Source organism: Macaca nemestrina, chromosome 12 (genome assembly GCF_043159975.1).
Source record: "Macaca nemestrina isolate mMacNem1 chromosome 12, mMacNem.hap1, whole genome shotgun sequence".
In the NCBI taxonomy this organism is placed as follows: domain Eukaryota; kingdom Metazoa; phylum Chordata; class Mammalia; order Primates; family Cercopithecidae; genus Macaca; species Macaca nemestrina.
Window position 1 is genome coordinate 52396961 of NC_092136.1, and position 20561 is coordinate 52417521.

Here is a 20561-nt window from a genome sequence, read left to right on the forward strand (position 1 = left end):
GGTAAGCATCCAGCTATACAGATGGTATGGCATTTCACTTTTCACTTTGAAGGGCTTGACAAGCAGGATTAGGAATTCTGGACCAGGCTTAAAGGACTGGGATAAGGCTGGTCCAAAGGTAGTGAGTTATCTCCATTGATAGTTCAAACTCCTTGTTCTACTCTTTTTTTTTTTTTTAGACAGAGTCTCACTCTGTTGCCAGGCTGGAGTGAGGTGGCACGATCTCGGCTCAACTGCAACCTCCGCCTCCTGGGTTCAAGCAATTCTCCTGCCTCAGCCTCCCGAGTAGCTGGGACTACAGGCATGTGCCACGATGACCAGCTAATTTTTGTATTTTTAGTAGACACGAGGTTTCACCATGTTGGCCAGGATGGTATCAATCTCTTCACCTCGTGATCCGCCCACCTCGGCCTCCCATAGTGCTGGGATTATAGACGTGAGCCACCACACCCGGCCCCTTGTTCTACTCTTTCCCCGCTTCTCACTACTGCACTTGACTAGTCTGAAAAAATAAAACCTAAAAAAATACAATAAAATTTAGAAGGCTGGAATGACACACTCTCAGGGACACAGAGGGGACACACCTCATCAAGATGGGAAATAATGTGCTTACTTAGAGATGAAAGGCTTTTCATCAAAACTTGGAGAGGGTTGAATTTTTGAAAGAAGGAATCATTCAAGCCCCCCCACACACACAAAAAAGGGTCTCAAAAGGCAGCACCAGACAGCATGGCTACACCTGGGCCAGGAATGTGTGCCTGTTGCCGGTCTGCCTCCCTGAGACCCAAGGACGGCAAAGGCTCCTGTGTGTGTTTGTAAGAAGGGAGATGCTGGAGCCCCATTTATCTGTAAACCCCACCTGGAACTTGAGCACAGTCTAGGTGTTCTTTAAAAAAAAAAAAAGAAAAAGAAAAAAAGCAGCATTTGTCAGAGCAGAATCAAATATGGTGAAATGTACCCACTGAGAGAAAAGAACCAATGATTTAGTGTGGCTTAGAGTATGCAAAGATCAATGGATCCATCTGCGGGAAGAAGACTCCCACTCACTGACACCACCATCTTGACTATTCTCTTATTAAAAAATGGAACAGGGGAGGCTGCGGAGCAGCAGAGTCACTCCCCAGAAAGCCAACGCCACTGCAGAGAACATGCATCCCAGGGCTTAGGTTTGCTTGGTGAGAAAAACACCACGGAGTGTCAACAATCTCTCCCTGGACCAGATCGTCCCCTCCTGCTTTTCTTATAAAGGAATCACTATACCAAGTTATCCCAATAGAAATCAAAGACACTCAGGTACTGTCATCTTCAGGTCCTGTCATCTGTCCCCTCTTCTCCATCCTCACAGCTCTAGCACAACACTCAGCATCAATTTCCTGGACAATTTTAACAACCGCTAAAGTAATTCTGCTGCCTCCCTCCTACAGTCCAGCCCCCACACTGCCACCAGCTGGCTTTCTAAAATAAAAGTGCTGACCACGTCACTCACCTCCTGAAAGATGTCTACTAGATTTGCACTGCCTATGAAATAAACTCCAAAGTCTTCGCTTGCAAGCAGGCATGCATTAATTCAGTCATTTGTCCATCCACCCACCTCATGTTTCAGGTTCACCCACTGTGTGCCAGGCTCTGTTTTAGGCCCTAGGGTGCTGAATGCAATAATAAAACCAGGTCCCATCTTCATGGATTTATATTCTCGTGGGGTAAGACAAACCATAAACAAGAAGACAAACAAACATATCATATAAAGTCAGGGAGTGATGAGTGCTAATGAAGGAAACCAAAGCAAGGTAGGACAGAATGGTTGAAGCAGCGGGGAGAGGGGGCAGAATGGTGCTTTTTCAGACAGGTGGGAGAACACTTGAACAGAGGCCAGCATGGTGTGAAGGTGAGCCAGGTGGTGTCTGGGGAAGAGCAGCCCAGGCTGAGGACAGCAAGTGCAAAGCCCATGAAGCAACAAGGGGAACAGTAAGAAAGATGCAGCGGCTGGAATGGAGTGAGCAGAGAGTGCCAAGTGATGAGACCAGAGAAGATGAGCAGGAGGGGCTGGCAGGCCACAGCGAGATGTTTAGATTCCATTCCAAAGATGCCAGAAAGCCACTGGAGAGTTTAGAGCAGGGAAATGACACATATTTGCTTTTTAAAAGATCTCTTTGCCTACGTAGAAAACTGACAGAGACATGCTGAGAGACAGTGGAGATTTGAACGCGGGTAGAGAGCAGCGGTCTTGTCTGTTTAGTTGACAAAGAAACTAATAATAATAATAATACGGAGCAGTGGTGGCTTCCAGGACATACAGTAACAGCTGTCAAGAACTGCAATGTTTGAGATGACAAATACGTTAATTATCCTAATCTGGTTACTATAGATTATATGTATGGAAACATCACTATGTACCCCATACATATGTACGATTATTATGTGTTAATTAAAAATAAATAAATTGGCCGGGTGTGGTGGCTCATGCCTGTAATCCCAGCACTTTGGGAGGCCGAGGCAGGTGGATCACTTGAGGTCAGGAATTCGAGACCAACCTGGCCAACATGGTGATACCCCATCTCTACTAAAAATACAAAAATTAGCCAGGAGTGGTAGCGCGCAACTATAATCCCAGCTACTTGGGAGGCTGAGGCACAAGAACTGCTTGAACCCGGGAGGCGGAGGTTGCAGTGTGCCAAGATTATACCATTGCACTCCAGACTGGATGACAGAGCAAGACTCGGTCTCAAATAAATAAATAAGTAATTTTTAAAACCAGTAAAACAAACAAAAAAAGAATTGCAAACAGATGATGTGAAGGACATAGGAGGAAGCAGAATCAAAGATGATGCCCACATTTTAGGCCTGGGGAGCCAGGTGAAAATGATGGGACCTCATAACATGGGGAAGACTGAGGAGGAACAAGGTTAGTTTTGTGTTTGTTTTTTAAAGAACAAATCAAGACTTCTGTTTAGTTATGTTGCGTCTGGGAAGATCACTACACTTCAACATGCAGTCAGCTGCTGAATGGGCAGTGGGTATAGGAGTTGGGGGCTCGGGAAGACAATCTGGGCTGGTAACAAAGATTTGGGACTTGCCAATATATGGGTGACTGCCAAGATGAAGCCACTCAGGTCCTCCACCTCTTGGCTCCAGCTCCAGACATGCACCTAGTGTGTCACCTCCTACCAAGGCTCCAGCCTCTGAACTGTGCTCCTTCCGCCTGGGCCCTTCCTACTTCTACAGCTGATAGACTCCTTCCTACCCATCTTTTAAGACTTGCTCACAACGGCTCGGTGCAGTGGCTCATGCCTATAATCCCAGCACTTTAGGAGGACAAGGTGGGAGGATCGTTTGAGGCCAGGAGTTCAAGATCAGCCTAGGCAACATAGCTAGACCCTGTCTCTACAAAAAATTACAAAAAAAAAAAAAAAAAAAAAAATCAGACAGGCAAGTGGCACATGCATGTAGTTCCGGCTACTTGGGAGGCTGAAGCAGGAGGATCCCTTGAAGCCCAAGATTTCAAAGTTGCAGTGAGCTAGGATAGCGCCACTGCACTCCAGCCTGGGTGACAGAGCAAGACCCTCTCTCCAAAAAATAAAAAAGACTTGTTCACAAGTCACCTCTTCTCTATGAGGTCCTCCAAGAGAGAACCAGTGTCATCCTCTCTTCTCCCACAGCACCTACTGCATACATTGGTGACAGGACAAACCCATGTGTCACTTTATGTATTTATACCTTTCCTCCCTGTGTGCTTCTTGAGGTCAGTGACTCTATTTCTCTCTGAATCCCTTCACCTAACATAAGGCCTGGGCACGATGGACATTTGCTAAATGAATGGAGTTTTCCTCTCTGCAAAGAAATGCAAAATAAATTATATAAATGCAAACTGATTCACACTGCAGCTTCTGTCTGCGGGGGAGGGGAGAAAGTGAAAAAATAAGGTGCTGTCATTGAAGCACTAATAAAGCTCAATGGGGCAGAAGAGTATCTTCCTTTGAGGAGTTTCTTAACAAAAAAGAGCTTCAAGAAATCTAAATGTTGAGTATCTCAGGGTGTTGCGAGGTGTAATGAACCCTGTACCTAATGAAGGTGTTTTGGTTTCAACTGCTGAAACACCCAGTTAGTCCAAAACCAGTGCACTCAGGAGTTGGAGACAGAGGGAAGGAAGCCGACATTCCTTCTCATTCAATCTGGACAGTGATCCTGGGAAGCAGGTCCTCTTAGCCTTCCTTTGCAGACAAGGACAAGCATCAGGGAGTCAGGTGATTAGCCCAAGGTCACAGAGCTGGGGAGTATAGGAGCCAGGATGCTCACTTGGGCCTGCCCAACACCAACGCCGAGCTCCTTCCAGCCTCACACAGTTGATACGGGTTCATGCAGTAGGCAGGATCCCTAGGACCACCTGAACCCCAGACTGCACCAAGGACACACTCTAGTAGTTCTGGAAAGGGAATGTTATTTACCCATAACGACTGAGGAGTTACCAGCAGAACCGAAGCTGGAATCTAAGTTTCTGATTTCCAGGCCAGGCTCTCAGGGCACTGTGTATTCTCTCACATAGTCTTTAAAGGGCGGAGATAAAGCAAAAAATTAAAAAGCTAACAATCTAATCTATCTGCTTACAAGTACCTTAGAAATAAAAGTTGAGAGGAAAGGGAAATTGTGTTTTTTGTCAATTATGACTGATGTGTGACCCTGGGGCCCCACTAATAGTTAGGAAAGTAACTGAGCAGCTGTCATTGCCCCATGTGGGTTACAAAACCAGCAGCACAAATCAAACTGGCTGGCACATGGCAGGCAGTGCTCTCGTATGTTCAGACAAACGTCTGCTGTCTGCCTACTAGAAGCTGAACCCCAAGCAAGGCAGCAAAGAGGGAGAAAAAGACCCTGGAGGTGAACTGTGGCTTTCCTACTCACTACATGGATAATATTCAGTATATTAACCTCCCTAAGCCTCAGTTTCCTCATCCATAAGAAAGAATGGGCAGCCCATTTCACAAAGCTGCTCTGACATTCTGGGGACTAAGTGAAATGGCACATGTGCTTGGTACACAGCAGTCACGCAGTAAACATCAAATGGTTGGTAGTTTGTTCATTACTGGGCAACTCAGAAGAACTTATATTTACTGTAGAAAAAGGAATGCAAAAAAAACCCCAGCTACACCAAAGTTCTTGTAAAATCTCAGTAGGGTGAATTAGTATCCTCTGATGACTTACTAAAGTATAAAGAAATTCTTTAAGAAATTTTCAGTGGCTGAATATTTCAAGGCAGGGCTGGGGGAGAGGCAGAGTGAAGGGAAAAGGAAAGGGAAAAAGAGAGGAGCTGAATTTGAATATATCAGTGTATTGGCAAGTCCAAAAGAAGTCAACATGTACATAAAAAACAATGTAACTTTATCTCTAGTGGATACAGCTGTATATTAATTATTTATAGTCTGTCTTCTCTGTCAGACTCCTGTTGAACCTTCAATACCCCACCTACTTTTCAACCCCACCCACCTAGAAGGTTAATCTTTCCTCTATTAATTAGTTCCTATTACTGAACACACTATTTGCTTGTTAGGCTCCCGTATCAAATACTAAGCTCCTGAGAATACACATTGTGTATGATTCATCTCTGGGTTTACATGGTAGCCTTCCTCTCACTCCAGGATCCTCAGCCAGTAGCCACCAGCTTGGAGCATCCCCAAGGAACTTTCTCTCTACAGCAGGAAGATGAGAGAGGACTCATATTTATACACTATTCATTCTGTGTTGAACATCTGAGAGGCACCTGACAAATATTAATTCGTATATACTTCAAAATGCCCCTGGGAAATAATTACTGTCCCTACTTTGTAGAAGGAGACACTGATGCTTAAAGAGGTCAGGTCATCAGCCAAAGGGTCACACTGTTAGTAAATGTGATGATGTCAGGATTTAAACCCAGGTCTGTCTGGCTCCAAGTGCCTCTTTCCACTACGCCAGACTGCCCAGCATAGGTCTGATGAAGCTGAGGGCACCCTCAAAGGATAAATGGCCTGGGCATCAAGTCTACTCAGCCTCATAAAAGTGAGGCTAGTTCTAAGAAGTCAACAAAGGGTAAACTGTTTGCAAATGCCAGATACCAGCTCGGAGCCAGAGAGGAGGGCTAGAGAAGGTAGAATTCAAAATTTCACATGGAGTTAGCACGTGGTAACCTGACCTGTTCTTTCTAAGAAGGAGCCTTGAAATATAGCCTGGACCAAGAGTTCACAACTACCTGTGATCAGTTAAGGCCCCTGGCTGAGAATCTGCAGATCCTTCCCAAATGCTAAGGTTTCAAACCTTCGTGAACATGAGCCTAAACGTTAGCACTCCTGTGAGAAATCCATGAACAAAAGTGACCACCAGAAGTCTGAGAATATCACTTCCCTTTCCTTTCCTCATCTAGCTCAGTAAACGAAAAAGCTATGGGGTGTTGTAGGCAAAAACTTTGTCTCAGCCTCACAGCAGTCACTTGCCATCTCCCGCTTCCCAGGTCTCTGGGGCCCAAGGCCTGGTACTCCCTGGCAGGGTCCCTGCAAATGCTGACCCGGCCTCAGTATTAATGGCTCAGCCCTCGGTGGGAAAGACAAGCCAATCTGGCAGAGCTGTGGAAAAGGAAGCTGTGATTTGGCTGTAATTCTTCCAAAGGCTACCCGGTGCTACTGATATCCTTAATAATTATTTAATAATTGTGTACAGTATTTAGGGAACTTTTTTGTCACCCTGCAGGATGATAACCATCATCAAAGTCAAGACATAAAAAATCATATAATTAAATCTACAGACATATATTTTGAATGCTTTTCTAAGATAAACATGTAATTTTGATGGCATTTTTTGTGAGGCTTTTAAGATTTACTTTTCTTATACATGTTTAAGCAAAAACTAGATTAGCAAAGCCATAATGGGATGTTCCTAGGAAGAGCATGAATTGGTACAGCCTTTTTGGAGGGTAATTTGGCAATATGGATTCAAACTTTAAATAGTAAACCATTTAAACCGAAAGTCCTACTTCTATGTATCTATACCAAAGAAAACCTCATGCAAAAGTTCACAGGTGTGCACAAAAATTTCCACAGCAGCAGTGGCTGCAATGGCAAAAGATCAGAAACAACCTGAGTGTTTACCAATACAAAATGAAATTTACTTAACATACAAACCATAACATGGAGTACAACTTTTAAAAGTAACAAGTACATTGATCTTTACATATGGACTTGGAAAAATAACCAAAATAATTGACAGCTGTAAAATGGAAGTTGCAGAACACCATGCACAGGGAGAGTCTATCTTTAGAAAATAAAAGGGAAAGTACCTATGTTGTGGTTGAGGGCAAAGGGTAGGGGTGGAGAGAAACAAGCAAACACGGAAGTCCAGGAGTATAAGAAGCAAACTCTCAAAAGTGCTTATGTTTGAGGAATGGCTGGAAAAGGTTGAGGGCAGTTACGGAAGATTTTGTTGCTTAGGTTAAAGCACTTCAGTGTTGTCTGAATTTATCCCAAGTGTTTATTACTTTTGTGATGACAAAAACAAAAAAGTTTTTAAAAACTCAGAAAAGAGTAATTTTTTAAAATTTTGGTATTTGCAAGGACCCCCTGACTACAGTGACCACCATGGGAAGCTGAGTCTTCTCTCTGCCCTCTGCATGTGGCCACAGTGCTGAGCGTGCACTAGCTAGCGGGAGGCACAGACTCATCTGAGGAAAGACTCCAGAAGGCAGTGGTCTCAAGTTCTGAGAAGCTCAAACCCCTTGCCTATTTCAACAAAGACTCTGCCAAAGGTCAACTATTTAATTATTTTATTCTAAAAAAAAAAAAAAAAACTAAGTATCTTTTATTTTTCAAATTTACAACACCATAAATTATTGAATTAAAGCAGTTCACTTGTTTGCAACCTCCCTTCAATAGTAGCTATTGAAATTTATATCCTGCATTATTTAAAATTTTATGTTGATATATAAGCTTTGCTGAACACTTTTTTAAAATTAATGAGGAAATCCCACAGAGAGGAGAGAAGGTAATTCTATTAAATCCAAAAGAGCCTAAAATACTATTATAGCCATTTGAGCTATCATAAGAAAGACAACTTAGCAAGTAAAATATCCTTCCTACCTATGGTCACAGTCGCTAGTGGAAATAATTCTAAATTGATGCACAGTATCTAAGGGGTATTAGTTATATTAAGCAGAGACTACAAACTCAATTACCTACAGGGGCTAAGCAGGCCATGGAAAGGTACAGGGAGGCTGGGCCAGCCTGGGGCAGGCTGGAGAAACAAGCTCCCAGCAGAGGGACCACCACTCTTCCACACTGCCACAAGGAAGATGGGCCCAGGCCCACCAGACCTTCGATTTTTCACGAAGAGTTGGAAATCTGGATTTTGATTCAAAATCCACCCATTTTTAAATGTTGGCCACTAATTTAAACATCTTAAAACACTATGAGTGCTGAACAAAACACATCTGCAAGCCAGATGCAGCCAGAGGGTAGAGAGTTTTCAACCTCTGCCTAAAAGTATCTATGTGTTTTTCAAATGGTGAATTTGGCTCACTTTTATTTTCAGAAAGATGGGAAGAGACAGAGCAACGGTACAGAATGGAGACAAAAAACAAAACGGTCAAGTAGCTGCTATTAAGAAAATATTTCTAACATATTTGTGAAGACAATGGTAGCTGTTTATATCAAATTCTAAGGAAATTTTTTATATTTATTTAGCTATACAAGGCACAAAACTTGGAGGGGGAGAATTTCTCAGGTCTAGAGTAAATAATAACTCAGTGCATTCCTGACAGTTTACTGTCAATAAACCTCTAAGAACTTCCTATCAGGTATTGTTTACCATAAACATTTTAAACAATAGTGACCATGGAAATAATGGCTCTTCTTTGCCAGGTGCTGTCCAGGCATTTGGTACCCAGGGTCACCAATGTGAGTCATGCATTCACTAGACAAGATTCCAATAAAGGCCAATGTGATAAACCTCTTTCCAAAACAACAAAGGACATAGACTCAACATCATAAAATTGTGCTCCAGCATTTTTTTTCAAAGACAAAACAATAATAGATACACTTGTGCTAATAATAGTATCTGGATATAATGTGCAATTCAAAAAGCAATTTTCTTACATAGCATCTCCCTTTCATCACAGCCTACATTTTAGACTTTATATCTGCTCCAAAGTCTTCTTATAGTTATTATTAACAATACTTTGACAAACAACAACAATAACAGATAATAAATATTTGGTGCTTTCTACATGCCGGTCACAGTGCTAAGCATGTTTTCATTCCACTCTCACAAGAACCTTATAAAGGTTATTCTAATGATTACAATCCCATTTTACAGATGAGAAAATGGAGGCTAAGGGAGCTTGGTGGGTTTGTCTTAAGTCACAATGCTAGACAGACATGGAGCTGACGTTCTGAAGCAGGTGGGCCTCCAGAGCCTGAGACCAGTGTGCTGAATGCTCCTTGAAGGAGGCGTCTTAGAGGCCAGCCGCACTTTATAAGCCCATCTCAGTTTGCTGCTGGCAAATGTACCTAGGGTGTGGCTAACGTCCCCCTTCTCTTCCTCCCACATCCACTTTCCCCATTTGGTCAGAAGCCATTTAAACATTTTATTTTTCCCAGTCAAAAACAGTATGAGTCAGTTGAAGCTCAGCCAGTCTGGCCCTAGAGAGCCCTGGAGGCCTGGTGAGGTGCCCTAGGGAACCAGGCTTCCCCTGCTGCCAGGCCCCTGCCCAGCTGGCTAGAATCTAGGTAGAGTTTTCACATCACTGCAATCTCAATGAGGTCTGAGAAGAGTGTCCTGGTAGTCATAACAACCCCGTGAAGACGCCAAGGTACCAAAGTGAGGGGTAGGGGAAAAGGGAGGTACCTTCAGATCAGGAGGGGAGAAGACTTTGCCAAGAGCTATGATATATCCACTATTCAAAGCCCCATGTTAGACCTCTGAGAGATGGAGATACAGCAGGGGGATAAATAACACAAATAAAAACGCCATGCATGAAAAAAGCACACATCCACACATACATGCACACACACACAAACTGCACCATGAAGCAGCTTCTCTTAAGGTAATGACCTCAGGCTCTCCCTCAGTCTCCTATAGGGCCATGAGCCCTGACTGTACAAAGTACTGCTCTGCCACAGAAACCAAAGTCCAGGGCACACGGACCATCATGACCCGCCATGGGCAGTCATCCTCAGAGTGTGTGCAGATCAAGAAGACCAGGAGAAGGGCAGCTGGTTTTGCCCTGAGAGGCAAAGGGAGCCTCTTTCCTTAAAGAAGGGCAGCAAAGGGGTTGTAAGGTAGAGAAAAGGGCAAAGGGAGTGGGCAGAAGGAACAGACCTTAACAAGGCACAGATGTTTCCTCAGCACAGCTGGCTCTGGTGCAGAACCATGGAAGCGAGGGTGAGGGCCAAACCCCATGCACGTACCCAGTGAGCTCCAGAAAGGGGGAGGCCTGGGCTGGCTCTTCTATGGTCCTAGCCCACACTCCTGTGATGCAAAAGGCAAGAAGCGGCTGTGGGCAAGTGGGCAGTCCCACAGGCTCTCGGTGAACTCCATGCTGAGCAGCTGTCTAGAGTCCTACGTACTCCCGCCATCCTGGGGCTCAAAGGGGCTGCCCAGCAAGGGAGCGAACATTCATTCATCAAATAACCACATGAACAGAGGTCATGACCTCCGTGACAAGTGCTGAAAAAGGACAGACTGCAAGGACCTGGAGCAGAGGGAACGGTAGTGTAGAGAAGAAAGGGTCAGAGCAGAAATCCACAGCCCAGCATCTGGGATAAACTCCTACTCTGTCACCTACTCAATGGGTCAAGGCCTCAGTTTCCTCACACAGTGTCTTTGGGATAATGATGACATTTACCTCAGCCAACATCTACCAAGCCCCTAATACAAAGTAGTTACCCATGAAGCACTCTAACAGTGCCTGACACAAGGTGAGCAGCCCATAAGCGCTAGATGCTGGCATGAGAATGGTGAGGACAAGACCTAGCCTTCTTATCAGTGAGGTGGGAGGGCTTCTGAGGAGGAGGCAGGTCAATCAGCTGAGTTCCAAAGGGTAAACAGGCATAAGCTAGGCAAACCAGGAGAAAAATGCATTCCAGGCTGAGGGAACAGCGTATGGAAAGTCCCTACAAGGGGAGGCAGCAACACAAGCATTTCCAGCCAAGGAAAGCAGCTCCAAGAGCCTGCTGGAGGGCCCTGGTCTGCAGGACACCTCGGGGCTGAGAATGGCTCTCTTCCGAAAAGCTTTCCTAGATTACTGTGAGCCCCCAAATAAAAGCTGCACTCTTGGCACAACTTCTTAGGTCTCTGGCAGAGTTAGGAAGTGAAGAAGACACAACAAGCATCAAGCTTAAGGCCCTGAATGAAAACATGAGAGTTTATGTGCTATTGGCTAGGTGCATTGTGCTAGCTCCCATGCAAAGTACAGACACTGACTTGGGACCCCTGGGGTCAGAGCTTCTTCCTATTTGTTAGACTCCTCAGTATTCACTGGGGAGTTTACAAGGTTTAAAACAAAGACAAAGAGGCCCTCAGGCACCTCCATGAAGGGCCACTAAGTATACTCACCCTTCAAGAAAAGCATTCTCAGCTGGATTAAGCTGGGAAAAAAGGCTATCAGACAGTGGTTGGCAAGAATAGATATTCTGGCTGATTTAGGAAATTTGGGATTCATCCAGGACCAAGGTGGGTGGACCTCATTCCTGAGAATTCCTTGATGGATTATTTTTCATTTTGAATTGCTATTAGCGGTCCATCAACAACAAGAGCTAAAAAAATAGAAAGTCAGGGGCAAAGAATACAGAGAAGAGACATTCCTGAGGTCTCAGCATGCTGGGAGACACAACAGGCAGTCACAAACTCAAGCCCAACACAACCTGTCCTGCATTCAAAGCTGACAAGAAGAGCGCCCCAACAAACCCAATGGCCAATGAACTTCCCATTTCAAGTACATTTTATCACATTATAAATCTGTTGCTTGGCTGCACAAACAGACCAGTCCTCACTCTTTCAACAAAAACTTCCTGAGCCAGGTAAACTATGCTGGCACTTAGAACAGAGAGAGACAGAAAGAGAGACGGGGGGAGAGAGAGAGAGCGCGCGCGCACGCGAGAGAGAGAGAGAGAGTGTGCATGTGTGCGTGTGTGTGTGTGTGTGTGTGTGTGTGTTTGTGTGTGTGTGTGTGGTCTCCACCCTTAAGGAGCTCAGGTTGCTGAGCATAACAGATAAGTAAATCAACAGTAACACCTTATGATAAGTGCTTTGCAAGAGAGAAAGACATGAGGGCGTTCTGGGAGCCAGGAGGAAGGTCATTTCCAGGTCATGGAGAGGTGCCGGGTAGGGAAGGATGGTGTCCTGAAGAGTTGGGGGAAACTGGAGTTGAGTTCCCAAAGTGTGAACAGGAACCACGCCATTCCCAGGAGAGGGCCCAGCACTGCAAAGACACTAGGAGGTGATGGCTGTTGGTAACTGGGCTGAGGTTAGAAATGTGAGTTAGGGAAAAAGGAAAACCCAAAGCGCAGTGGGGGTGGGGGGGCAAAAGTTGCAGGGGGCCAAAAGCCAGATGATGAGAAGACTGCAGGCCCACCGAAGAGGGTTAGCTTTTACTTTCTAAGCAATGAGGAGCTCTTGGAGAGTTTTAAGCAGAAGAGAGCTCTGATCAGACGTGTGTTAGAAATATGTTGATAGGAATGTGGGCAGTGGAGTGAGGGAGGAAAAACATGAACACAGGATGACCAATTAAGAGGCTGTCATAGAACAAAATGATGAATCCTAAACACAGGAGTGGAGAGACAGAGAAGAACAGAGTTAACAAATTAGAAGATGAGCTCTTCAGGATGTGGTAACCAAGAGAACATGAGGGAAAAGACAAGGCCAGGACGACTACTGAAGCAGAAGCAACTGAGGGGTGTGGACCAAGCAGGCAGCACAGGGAGAAAGATGCATGTGGCTCTCTGGAGGGGACAGACAGGTTGAGGTGCCCTCAGGGCAGACCACTAGGAATGTGGACTGGGAGGAGGTTCAGGCCGGACATGGAGATCTGGGTGTCTTCGAGACAGGGGTGAGTGGTGGATGAGCTCACCCAGGGAGGACGTCAAGGATGACGTGAAAGGGACCAAGCCAAACCAGAAGCTAAGGACAAAGAACCGAGAACCAGCAGAGCAGGCTGTGGAGGCTGGGATCTGAGCAGCTGGAGGAGAACCGGGAGCCAACCCAGGAGAGGCACACTCAGCAGAGCTGAAGAAAACGAGGCCTGGGGTGGGAGTCCTCACTGCAGGGAGCAATCAGCTGGGCATTAGCAATGGCAGCCAAGCAAAATAATTAAATCTGTAGTCACCCCAAGAGGAATTTTATGGATTTTACCCCCAAACAAGCTCACTGTCTCACTTCTTGGACAGGCATTTCCCTCTTCACCCTGGTCTCATTGTCTTTTATTTCAGAGCATAATCATAGCTGATGTCACATTCTACATCTCACACATGTAGACGTCTGCTTCACGACAGCAGAGACCTCATCCTGTTTCACCTCTACAACCATGGTGCCAAGAGCAGTGCCTGAGAGGCTAAGCACCTTTTACCAAGTCCTTTGGTTCATTTGAAGCAATAAATAATTAGTGAGTACATAACATACTACATGCCAGATTCTGTGCTACGATACTGGGGATACAGTGAAAACCAAGACAAAATAGGAGCCTGCCTTTGGAGCTCAAAGCTGGAGGTAACTGGAGAGAAATGCCAAGAGTTTAAACAAAAATGACATTATAATTGTCATAATGCTAGGACTGGAATCTGACTCTCATGCCTTCTAGTGCTATTTTCTTTCCAAGCCCAAGGCTGCTGCCTTCAACTAAATTTTATCTGGGGAAACAGTTAAAGTAAGTGTTTGAGGTTTGGCCTTAGTCTCTTCCAGACTTCCCACACTTCTTCTGCCCTTTCAATAGACTCCTAAGGAGAGGAAACACCCACTACAGGCTCTGAATATTTAACCTGAGGGACTCAATCTATCTCTAGTCCTTCTACATTAGTAGGAGGAAAAATTCCAGACACAGGCGAGAAAAAGCAGGAAGTAGCATAAGCCAGGGATTATACAGACCTGGGTTCAAATCCCTTGTAACCTTGCATAGGTTATTCAACTAAGACTTATTTCTGGCTGAAATAAGAATACTGTTAATAACTTCCCCCACATAGGTCATTGCAAAGATGAAATGGGATGATACACAATAGCACTTAGCACAGGACTTAGTACATCATGAGTGTTCAATAAATCATGGCTCTAAACCAGTTACACCTGTTGCTTTTATTACCAGCTCTCTAACTGCTATATTCACACAAACCAAGTCAAAAACTACTTAGAATTCAAACCAAAGAAGGTACACTCAAAATACTCAGAGCACAAATTGAAACGTAATTCAATCATGAGTGGAGGAATTATCCTCAAGTCCCCATATTTGGATAGACTCTGCAGTAAGAAGGTTTATTTCAATTTTTGGTCCACTCTATTTTCTCCTCTAACTTATACAACTGCAACTACTCCCCCAACAGATCACATCTTGTCTCATGGCAAGGGTCCAGACATGGGCTGGATTCCGTGGTGCAAGTTGTGGCAGAGTTACGAACACCACACCTCAAAAGGGAGCATAAGAATACAATCACAAGCCTACAGTACACACAAACTCCCAAACACAGCTTGGCTCCAAAGAAGGAAATGAGAACTGGTCACAGCATGCTTTGCCTGCCTCAAAGCTAAAGCAAAGGTTATTCTGACAAGCAAGTATCTAAATCTTATGTATCTCCCTTCTTTTACTACCTAAACCTTCTATAAGTGGTCTATTTTTGTAACATCTCAATTCTTTATCCTTCATTTATGTCCAATTCCATGTAACCTGGCTTCCTCTTTCCTTCCCCTTCTGTGACATTACATTCCTCAAGGCCATCTGCAAAGACCTTGTCACAAATTCAGCAGCCTCCCTTCAGGTCCCTTCTCCTTGGTCTCCCCATTCTCTTCCCTTCCTGGGACTCTCCTCCATGGCCTCTGAGTCTCTTCCATCTTCTTCCTATCCCAAAGTTATGCATGTTCCCCATAATCAGCCCACTGCTCATCTTGGGGAGACCGTGTTTAATCCTATGGCTTCCATTCTACACCTCTAGACTTAATCTTCTCAGGCTAGGCCTCAGCCCTGCATTTCCAATTCTCTGCTGGACATTTCTTATGGATGATTACTGTTATCTTGAATTCAACATATCTAAAACCAGAAGCATCAGCTACTCCTCTCCACCCCCAACATCTACATTTCTGTCAACGATACCACTGTGAACAAGCAAGTCTAAACTTTCATCCTCTTTGACTCCTGCCTCTAAAGTCTAAGAGACTGAAAACACTATTGGTTCTCCCTTTGCAGTATCTCCTCCATTGAACCTTTGCTTCCATTTTCACTACTGCTCACCACAACACCTCATGCCTGGATGACTGCTGCTGCCTTCCAAAAGGGGCCCATGCCTCTTGTCCAGCTATCAGATGGATGTTCCTAAAATGTAAACATCACTTCTGCCACTTCACTTCTTTGCCCAAAATAACCTCAATGGCTTCCCACTGCCTTCAGGATAAAGTCTATGTGTCTTAGCCAGGCATTTAGGGTCTAGAAAAGGAGTCGGTAAACTACATCCCGCAGGCCAAATCCAGCCCACCACCTGCTTCTGTAAATAAATTTTACTGGAATACCGCCACACCCATTCATTTCCATATTATCTATGGCTGCTTGCATGTTACCACAGCAGAGTGGAGTAGCTGTGACAGAGACCACATGGCCTACGAAGCCAAAAATATTTAGCATCTGGTCCTCTACAGAAAAAGTTTGCTGATGGACTAGAATCGTCAGACGCCAGCAGATTGCACCACAGTTCTTGCCCATGACTCCTTTCGATGAAGATTTTGCTCCTACAGGACTGCTGCTAAGCCCACTTTTTTTATACCTCACCTCTATGTTCTCAAGCCCCGAAAATCTTTCACTCCTCCCTGGAGTTTTTTCAATCTAGCTTGCCCTTCAAACCAGAGCCAAAGCTCCACCTCTCCATAAGGCCAGCTGCATCCATCCCCCGCACCCCTTGGTTCCCTTCCTGTGGCCTCCCTCTCTGCATCTACCACAGAAACCTACAGTGAGATTTCACTTTTCCTATGTACCCCTTCAGCCTGCCCTACAGGCTTCTCCAGGTCCAGGACTGGTAACCTCCACAAAGAACTTGCCAATGATAACTACCTTGCCTTTCATTCCAAATACCAATCCTCGATAGCATAATTTGGTAAGAAGGCATCAAACAAACTTACCAATGAAGGCCCAGGATTCCACATTGGAAAAGTTAAGCTTGGGTCCAAACGTATACACTCTAGCCAGCACCACCTAAAAGCCAATGAAATAAAAGTTTAGCTTTAAATTCACAGCACCCAATATGTTTTGATTTACCATACTCCTGGGATGCCCATTTCTGCTTCTTTGCCTAGAAAATCCCTGCTTGTCCTTTAAATCCACTGGGCAGTTTTTACCTATAAGCCTCCCCAGTGTTCCAGGCAGGCCAGGCACCCCCTCCTCTCAGCACCCATGGAACGCTAGTAGCATGCCTATGGTAACACATGGCACGTTGTGGCATAACTTCTTGTTTAGGAAGGAGAGGGGGTTTCTCTACACTGTAGGCTTTTCAAGAGAAGAGATCTATTAAGTTCACCCCATTCTATACCCCCAACTGCCTAGAACACTACCGGCACTTAGATGTTCCTCAATAAATACTTGTAAAATGGATGGAAAAATAACCTACTCAATTCATTAAAACATGCTTGGATATCTAAAATTCTGCTAGGCCAGAATTTTCACCATAAAAATGAATACCTCAACCCCACTGCCTTTAACAGGCAATGGTTTAAACAGGAAGGACTAATGAAATTAATCTAAATACACACCTTTGGAATGACACTCCCCTGGGCAGAAACCACCAGAGGCTCCCAGAATCTAAGAAGGCAGGCCCAACTCCACAGCCCAGGATGCTGGGCCTGCACCAACTGGCCCGGCTGCAGTCTCAACTTGCTTGGTTTCCCCCGATAGACCCTACTATCCAGACAAACAGGACTGGTAGTTCCCAAAACCCTCTCAGATGGACATCTTCCTCCACTTTTCTCCACATTACTTCCATCTACTGAGATGGTGCATCCATTTCAAACATCATATCCCAGGCCAAGTTCATGATGGGGCCCCCAAAAGTGCTTTTTTTAAATCTCTCTCCATTTTTAATTGTGAGAAAATACATGTCACACAAAATTTACAGTCTTAACCATTTTTAAGTGTACAGTTCAATGGTATTAAGTACCTTCATATTGTTGTTCAACCATTACCACCAGCCATCGCCAGAACTCTTTTCATCTGCAAAAAACGAAACTCTATACCCACTAGACAACAACTCTCTCTTCCCTCCTCCCCGCAACCCCTGGCACCCAATAAGTTTTTGTCAAATGAATGAATACATAAATTAATGAATATATGAATGAATGTGACTCAATCCTCCCCACAAAAGCCAGAAGCCCTGTTTCCTTCTGCTGGATTCCTATGGTACTATCTTCACATCTTTTTAGATTTATTTCAATAAATCTTAAATGATCTGTTTTTGCAAAATTATATTCTCCTTCTGGAAAGGAACTATGACTTATTTGCAAAGTTAAACTTAGGTCCAACAGCATGCATTAGGCCTGTCTTGCATGTTGCTAGATCCATTGGTCAAGTCTCAGTCCTTACCTTGCAGCTTTGACACCATTTAATCATGCCCTCTAGCTCTCCTGGTTTTCTACCCACCTCACTGGCTGCTCCTTCTCTTTGCTTATTCTTCCTTATCTCCCCACCTCTTATGTCAGAGTGTTCAGTCCTTGTTTTCATCTCTTCTCTGTCACTCCCTTGGTGATCTCAACTAGTCTCTTGAATTCACACATATCACCTCCATGCTGATGATGCTCAGATTTCTCTCCGAGCCTGGACCCCTCCTCTGAACTCCTGACCAGGATATCCAACTGCTTGTGTCAAGTAAGAAGTAGATGGGAGCTTTGTGTAAGACACGGTGAGACAACACAGACCCCTGACCTGCTCCTCCCAGAGTCATATCCGCTTCAGTTTAAGACAATGTTCTTCCAGCTGCCCAGACCAAAAATTTGGGAGTCATTTTCATCTCCTTTCTCTCTCACTCTGTATCTAATCCTCACTAAAACTGGTTCTTACCTTTAAAATGTATTCAGAATGTGGCCATTTCTCACCACCTCCACCGTCCCCATCCTAGATTGCTGCAATAGTCTCCTAATTGGTGCCCTGCTTCCCTGCTGCTACTCTTGGAGTCACTCTACCTCCACCCATACTCTATTCTGAACAGAGGAGGAAATCTGGTGCAACATGAATCAGATTGTGTCATTTCTTTCCTTAAATCCCTTAAAAGCCTTCCCAGCAAGGATGATGCCAAAAGGACGAATGTGCCTAAAGCAGACTCACAGGCCTCGGGGCAGGCTCGGAGCAGGAGAGTCAGTCTCCAAGCCAGAGTCCTCCTCTCCCCCACCTATTTCTCCACTGGCAGTCCTGACTGTATCATCTATCATCTGATTTCTCAAAAAAGGAAGCTCTTTAAAGGGAGGGAAATCCAATCAATCAGCTTCCTTTTCCAGCTGGATACCACAAGAAGCCAACAACACTAACACTTCTGAAGAAGCAATAAGGTACGTCGAGTATGCCAACACCTAATAATGTTTCCAAAGATAAGGCTAGCCTTCCAGAGACTCATTCTTTATGCCCTTGTTGGCAGTGGGGAATCTTCCATAAGACCAGCTTCTCCCTACCTCCATCTGGCCACCAAGTCTTGCCTGTCTAACATCTCTAGGACTCTATCCCTGTCCTCCACCTCACTGATGCTGTGGCTGGAGGTGAAGTGCAAATAAAGTAAGTCAGGACTCTAAGCTAGTTTAGGCATCATCAGTGCTCCTTGGAGCTACAGCAGTGGCCTCCGAACCCATCTCAACACCTCTTATCACTCACTTCCGACCACAACCCCGTACAGGGTCCAAAATGATTTTACTAAAACCTAACTTTGATCAAGTCCCTTGCTTTAACCTCTGTGAAGAGTTCCTACACTGCCATATTATATATTCTTCACAATCTATTATAGTAAGCCATGGTAAACAGTCTTTTTTATCTTCCCTAGATGCATGTTGTCTGCCTTCTCCTTTAAAAGACTCTGGTTGCCCCAGCGGGGGTGGGCAGATGATCCGGCCTAGATTAGAACTCTCCAATCCCTTGCAACAGTGATGGGTCCAAAGGCAGGCACATCACCAACCTGGGCCAATCAGAGTCTTTCCCTTAAACTGATACCTAGATGTAGAGAAAGGCTCTCCCCCTTCACTGGGATTGTAAACTGAGGCTGCTGGCAGCTATAGCCCCTCAGGCAGAGCAGCCTGTCTGCGGTAGAGAGGTCTGATGCCAACACACAAAGAACAGAAGGCAAGGAGCCAAATGGACCGCTGGCAGCATCAACTCGCATTCCAGAACTTCTTTCTTTTGTGCACTCCTACAGCATCCTTCCCAGTCATGGAACCAGTAACTACCCACTTACGCCTCAGCTAGCTGGAGTCCCAACAGGCCCATCACGCCGTTTTCTGTATCTGTGCCTTTTCCCACGTTGTTTCCTCTGCCCAGAAAGCACACTCCCTGGATTTTTTTCCAGCAGCCAAACTTCCTCTGTGGAGCCTCCCCTGAGGGGAAGCACAGTTAGTCCAGTCTTCCAGATCTGCTCTGCAATGCCTAGAATACACGCCTCTGCCATGCTTAGACCCCTCCCTCTGTCTCTGTAATCTCAGAGCTAGCTAGCTGCTCAAGCTAGAAACCTCAGACCAACCTGGTCTCCCTGCACTTCCTCACTGTCCTGATGGAACTTCCTGTCCTTCCTTTCTGCTGCAGTTCTACTGTCACAGCCAGGACCTCAGGACCTTCTGCTTGGACATAGGCAGCAGCCACCTGGGCTCTCTCCACTCCCCCTCTTCCCATCCCCCTCCCACTGCTGTCAGGGCTGGGCTTCCATGGCCCTCCTGCACCTACAGAATGGAGCCCTTGCATCTAAACTAGCCCCGACCTATATGCTCCAATTTCCCCCAACCACTTCCACTCCCAGCAGGATGGAGCAGGTGCACTTTCACCGATTCCACCTGCTAAGAACAACGAAAATCCCTGGGCATTCTATGCTAGATGACTGTAAGAAGACTCCAAAGGGCAGACTGAAGAAGGTAGACCAGCTGTGACCTCAGGACCCAAGGAACAACACAGTGGTGAGCTTCCTGCATTTCCTTTTCTGCATATAGCTCAGACTTGGAACTGAGGAGACTGGCAACCCAGAAATGCCAAAGAGCACAAAGAGAAAATACCCCAACAAATCTCCCTCTTTCAAGACAGAAAACTTGTAGATAATAACCACTGTATTTCAGCCAAACACCACACACACACACACACACAAAACCCACAGTCCTACTCACAACGATGCCAGCAAAGTGCAAGT

The 20561-nt window shown here is 45.1% G+C and overlaps 1 protein-coding gene across 20 annotated transcripts in view; it reads right to left on the minus strand.

Annotated features, from left to right (window-relative positions):
* The window catches only part of BMAL1 (basic helix-loop-helix ARNT like 1), a 109831-nt gene that overhangs the window by 60780 nt on the left and 28490 nt on the right, over positions 1-20561 (minus strand). For 18 of the 20 annotated variants that reach the window (XM_024794461.2, XM_011750032.2, XM_024794460.2 and 15 more), the window contains exon 2: positions 16324-16396. The gene's annotated coding sequence lies outside the window, so the exon portion shown is untranslated. Of the gene's footprint in view, positions 1-16323; positions 16397-17354; positions 17408-19625; positions 19995-20561 lie in introns of those variants that run through there. The other 2 variants (XM_011750020.3, XM_071075065.1) reach the window with 1 other exon arrangement.